Genomic DNA, 6,458 nt, shown 5'->3' with positions numbered 1-6,458 from the left:
TTTCGATCGATCGAGTCTATTCTTCGATCGATCGAGCCAGGCCGAGAGTCCCAAGTACTTCTGCAGCCACTCGATTCCAACTTTACAATATTAAACCAACTTTGAGCAAGTCTACATAAGACTAAATACAATGTTTTGATCATGGTTTGCCAACATTACAAATTAGAGTTCTAAATACATAAAATCCTAAGACCTTAGAACCTAACACATGAAAAGGGAATTGCATACATTCAGTCCAAGTATTCTATTACAATAGTTCAAATATCTAAAAAAAGAAGAGAAAAGAAATTAAAAAAAAAAAAAAAAAAGAGAAAGAAACATGAGGCAAAAGCACAACAGAGATAGCCTATTTTTTCAACTTTATCTTCATTCCCCCCTTAGGAGGCTGGTCTGAAGCGGCTGCAGGATCCTCGAAGCTTTCACTTAGGGGAATAGCCTGCAAAGGCACCATAGGGAGAGCTGTCTCCTTGACATGAGGGGCCTGGGCATCAGCTGAGGGCTTAGCAGCATCCTGGGGTGCTTCCTGGTTAGGGCCTTCATCTGTTTCAATCACCCCGAAAGGCTCAACTTCCTTGGCAGACTCATCAGGAGTAGTTGAAGTAAGAGTAGTGTCAGGATGGCTTGCCACAACCACCTCGAGAGAAGTACCAGCCTCAGAGCTGGGAGGGCCTGACTCTCAGATGGCAGGAGGGTAATATACATTCTCTACCTTCCAAAGGTCAGATGAAGCCTCAACCTCAGCTTGTTTGAGGGCTTCATTCCAAACCTGGGAACAGTAGAGCCTGCATACCCCAGGTACTTGAGACTTGAGAAGGGCCTGGGTCTCAACCACTCCCAAGTCAAAAGCCACCTCCACGACCTTCTCCTTAGAGGTCTCGACCTCTATCCAGGCGAACTCAACCTCTTCCTTAGCCTTTAAGGCTTCATCCCTGGCCCACTCAGCGACATTTTTGGCCCCTTTTGCCTTGGCCAACTTTTTCTTCAGATCAGTGATGTGCTCCTTGGCAATCCTTAATGGATCCCCAGCCTCGAGCAGGCACCTCGTCTGGTTTTCAGCCTGTTTTTGAGCGCCAGCTAGTCCGAATTCAGCGTTGTCTCTGGCCTTCGTCATCTCCTTCAGATCCTCCCTTGCTTTTTGGAGATCGGCCTCAGAGTTTTTGAGGGTCCGCGTGGTGTCCAGGCGCTTGTCACGCTCGAGATCCAAGGCCTTGCTTTGGTTATTGGCCACCTCTTCCAACCTATATTATTTTTAAAATTTCAGTATTTACACCTATGTTTCTAGGGCTTTTAGGGTTCGGATTAGGATTATTTAGAACAAGGTATAATTTTTTTTAATATATATTTACTCTCTGGATTTGTTAAAATTAAGAATTTTAAGTATAATTAATTTTTCTTCTAAAATAAGTACAATTAATTTGACAAAATTTACAAAGTTTTTGCTTTTTCTTTTTCTCTTTTGGACTCTATTGCTTCCTTTCAACAACTTTCATTTGCTTCTTGTCTTGGTATCCAAGTGTTCAACAAGAACTTACATCTGATTCAGGTCTTGATTTTTTTAACTTAAAATCCCAAATAATTTTTGCATTAGTTTATGTTTACATTTTTGAAACTTCACTTTTAAAAATTATTTTATTCAACTTATTTTACAAAATAAGCTAATAACAAAATATTTATACAAATATACTTTAATATAAAATGAGACATCACTCTTGGGACAGAAAGAAAAATTGGAAAGATTAATGAAGAGGAAAAATATAGGCTGATGGGACTCCATGAAATGGGCCTGACGATTCCTCATTCGTAGGCTGATGAAGGACGGGTCCATTATGTGCAAGGCCTGTTATGGATGGATCCTTTATGGACGGACGCAACATAGATGGATCAAGTATCCACGTGGCAACCAGAGACCCTAGATGGGAAATATTTGCGATGCACACTTATTCACTATAAAATCCCATGGTAAGTAGAATCCTAGCGCAAAGAGGATTCCAGAAGTTGCGCACATTAATGAAGATCTTCTCTATAAGGAAAAGACTTGTCCATCACGTTTAGGACTATTTAAGGAGATTCTTATAAGGAAAGGACTTCTACTTGAAGGAAAAAATGTCAATCTTCGACTACTATAAAAGCCCCAATACCTTCACAAATCAAGGTACGCATAATTAATCATTCTCTAGCATTCTAGAGTTGTGAGAAATTTTAACTTGACCTTCGGAGGGTATTTGACCGACACCACACCGGTGCTCTCTGTGAGGTCTTCTCTTTTTGTTGCGCAAGTATTATTTCGAGTGTGCAAATATCATGTGACTCATTAGTTATTTTCTCAGCATCATCAATTAATATAATATTTTAATATTAAAATTTTCATTAGAAAATCCACTCTAATAGTAGGATCAAATGGGTGGATAATATATAGCTTTTGAGTGAGACCAATATTGTTTAAGGAATTTAAATTTATTGTATTAATGTACATTTAGTAGTAAATTTTACTTTGTTAAGTTCTCTCTCTCTCTCTCTCTCTCTCTCAATATTTTTTATTAGTGATACCGGCACCTAAAAACCCACTAAATTCTTCACATTCTCTCTCTCTCTCTCTCTCTCTCAATATTTTTTATTAGTGATACCGGCACCTAAAAACCCACTAAATTCTTCACATTCATCTCACAACTTGCAAGCATTCATTTCACTTGAGTTCTATGGCAATACGATAGTGTTAGGTTTATATATATTTACTATTTAGACCTGTTGACAATTTTAGGAAAATTAAGCTAAGTTGATTTTTTTTTTATTTTTTTTTTTGGGGTGAGAATTAAACCAAGTTGATTTAATAACCAATTATGAGAATGAATTCAATTCAAGCTTAAATTTTCTATTGGATAATTCCATTGGTTTTTCACATCTTAAACAATATTTTTTGAGAAATGATACGTCTATAATATTTTTACAACATTTTTACAACAAATCTTAAGTGGCAGGTTGTCACTAGTTGTTATTGTTGGGACAAAAAAGTAATCTTAGTGTTAATTTCAAATTTGAATCAATAACAATTAATCACCTGTAATTTGTTGTAAAAATATTGTAAAATTGTTGTAGACATAGCATCTCTCATATTTTTTATGTGGCTTGATTAATTGTATATCATAATTTATTCAATTAACAAACCACTAGTGATGTAATTAATACACATTTAGGGTATGTTTGGTACACTGTAATAGCTCCTGTAATGGAATAGTTATTCATGTGTAATATCAATTCGGTCATTTGGTACATCTTTATTACATGGATTAGTTATTACATTGGAATAACTATTCTTTAAATTGAAGAATAGCTATTCCTCTTTAAAATGGATGTAATAGCTATTCCTTAGTGCATATAATATGTTTTAAAATTAATACATTTCCAAAAATATGAAATTTCCTTATACATCATCTTTTACAAGTTTTCCATATGTAACAACCAAACTTATGAATAGTAATAATTATTTCATTACAATGTCTTCTATTCCCAGTAATAAAGATTACTATTCCTAATGTAATCTACATTCAATGTACCAAACGTACCCTTAATATGCAAGAAATATTTACTTAATTAATAGCATCCTCATTTTCTTTTTCTCTCTCTCTCTTATTAATTAAATTTAAAACTATTCACATCCTCTTTTGACGGCAATGACAAAGTTGGACCAAGTCTAGAAATTTTAGAACTTTCTACCATCAAGTTGCATAAGCCATTAATTTTAGTGCCCACCCTTCAATAATGATCTCCATACATTGTACATATGTCGTATATGTTGCTTCAAAATTAAACAAGCATTTCGTTTTCAACTGGTTCACGCATTCATTTTTAAGTGTTTCTTTTCTAATAAAATATTAATTTATTGTCATGTGTTTGATGAGGTAGATGCATTCATTTTTAAGTATTAATTAGTTTTAGGTGGAACACTAATAATTAGCATTAAATGGACACAAATATAGCTCTTTTTCTTTTTTTGGAAAACAGTAAGTTGGGAGGGAGGATTTAAATTTGGGTTCTCCCAAAAAATGTAACTAACATGCAAGGGTCATGGTAATTTATATGGTTATTCTTTTAAGATTTATGTTAAAAATAATTTATTTGAAATACAACATTCCTACTCAAGTTGGTTGTTGTAGCAATAACTGAAAAAAAAAAAGGTAATAGAACATAAAAGCAAATTTAATAGTAGACACAATAAAAATATATAGCAAATAATTATGCAGTTAAGTTAACAATATAATTAATTATATTTGTGAGTTTATATTTAAATAATATGTTTGTATACTATATTATATCATTTCTACTAATTTAGATTTCCTATCTTTTTAATGACACGTGATATAACTGATCCTCAAATGTAATATTCTACCTAAAAAGTATTTTTATATAAGAGATTAAATTCAGTAAGAATGTGGTGTAAAACTCATGTTTTATCCCCTCCAATCTTAATATATCACATCATCTTATCATATCATCTTAAATATGTGATAAGATGATGTGATATATTAGGATTGGAGGGGATCAATTCTAATACCCATATATAAATTCAACAAAATTGGGAGTTTATTGAGATGTTATTAGGTGTGGTAAAATGTATTGAATTTTAAGTAAAATGCTAATGAGGCAATCTCTTATTTACACCTCATCCTTACCGAATTCGGACTCTAAATACAAATTGTTACAAAATATTTTCATATGAATTGTCTAAAAATTAATGAGAGTAAAAAGGTCTTGGAGCAAAACTAATTACTGGTTACAAAATTAATGAGTTACTGGTTTCTTCAAAAATTAATTGATTTTTGAAAAATTTCCAAATTTGGTAAATGTCTTGGAGTGAATTGTAAGGCCTTTTCAAGTTAGTTGTCCAAATTTTTATGAAAGGTTGTGGGAAGTGGATTTGTTGAGCTACTAATGATCTCAATGAAGTTATTAATGTGCAACCAACTCATCGATCTGCTAAAACGAATCCGATTCAATCCAACCCACCTTTGGGTTGGGTTGGTTTTTAGTGCATTACACATGACTCTTGGACATTTGTCACTTATTTTTGGGTGTCATCTTATCTTGTAGGCAACAATCGCTGCATACAAGGTTGTTAAAAATTAATTGATTTTTGAAAAATTTCCAAATTTGGTAAATGTCTTGGAGTGAATTGTAAGGCCTTTTCAAGTTAGTTGTCCAAATTTTTATGAAAGGTTGTGGGAAGTGGATTTGTTGAGCTACTAATGATCTCAATGAAGTTATTAATGTGCAACCAACTCATCGATCTGCTAAAACGAATCCGATTCAATCCAACCCACCTTTGGGTTGGGTTGGTTTTTAGTGCATTACACATGACTCTTGGACATTTGTCACTTATTTTTGGGTGTCATCTTATCTTGTAGGCAACAATCGCTGCATACAAGGTTGTAGCAAATCCTCTCCTAACACGTTTGATTTTATTGTTTACCATCAATAAGTTATTGATGAGAATATCTCGTATTAGAATATTATATCAATATTACAATATGAGTAGTTTACAAGTCATTATTATTGTAGTTGATATAGTTTATTATATTATTAGTAAATCTTTGCCTAACATTATTAGAATATTTAATATTACACTTTGATTGATGTACAAATATTAAATGTGAAAGTTGTGTGATTGTGTGTGATGCTTGAATGATGAGTGAAAGCTTGAAAAGGAAAACACAAATGGTGAGAGAGCACACGTGGTTCAGCGTTGTGGCCTATGTCCACAATGACAAAATCCTTGACAACTATATATTATATTAAGCACTTGTATCATAATAAATCCAATGTAGGATTTATATAGTAAAGAATATATGTCTAATCATAAACTAACCTATGGTTAATATGCTTGTTTAGTATATAGGCTTACAATTGATATGGGCCATAATATGTCTAACATCAAAAATATAGCACGTAATGTTAGTGTTTCTCTTGAAATTAGTAAAAATAAACAAATCTGAAGAGTTTTCTTACTATATAACTAAGTACTTAATGATTAGTACTAAAATAGCATTTGAACTCTCACTATTTTGTGGGTCAACAACATTTTCTCTCAACAATCATGATACTCACATGATAAGCTAACACTTTTTTGCTTTTTAAATAATCTACAAAAGGTATTTCATTACTAAATATGCTCCTTTATGTAAATAGTACTACTGTGTGCGTGTGTTTTTTTAACAGGGAAAATAATAATGAAGAAATATTGAAAGGCATGATGAACAATAAGTCGTACTCTCTTTTTCTTTTTTTTTTTTGTGTGAGAATTTCAACTTATAGCATCCGCTTCTTATGAGTGCTTTTTATCATCATACCAAGACACAAATCGATTCTTGGTGTAGATGGAGATTGAACTCCAGATCTCTTATTCAACTATTAAAGATTTTACCAGTTGAGCTAATTAAAACTCATATTAAGTCTTACTTAAGTTC

Source organism: Quercus suber, unplaced genomic scaffold (assembly GCF_002906115.3).
Source record: "Quercus suber isolate HL8 unplaced genomic scaffold, Cork oak 2.0 scaffold_548, whole genome shotgun sequence".
Classification (NCBI taxonomy): Eukaryota; Viridiplantae; Streptophyta; class Magnoliopsida; order Fagales; family Fagaceae; genus Quercus; species Quercus suber.
Note: the sequence above shows the minus strand (reverse complement) of the source record.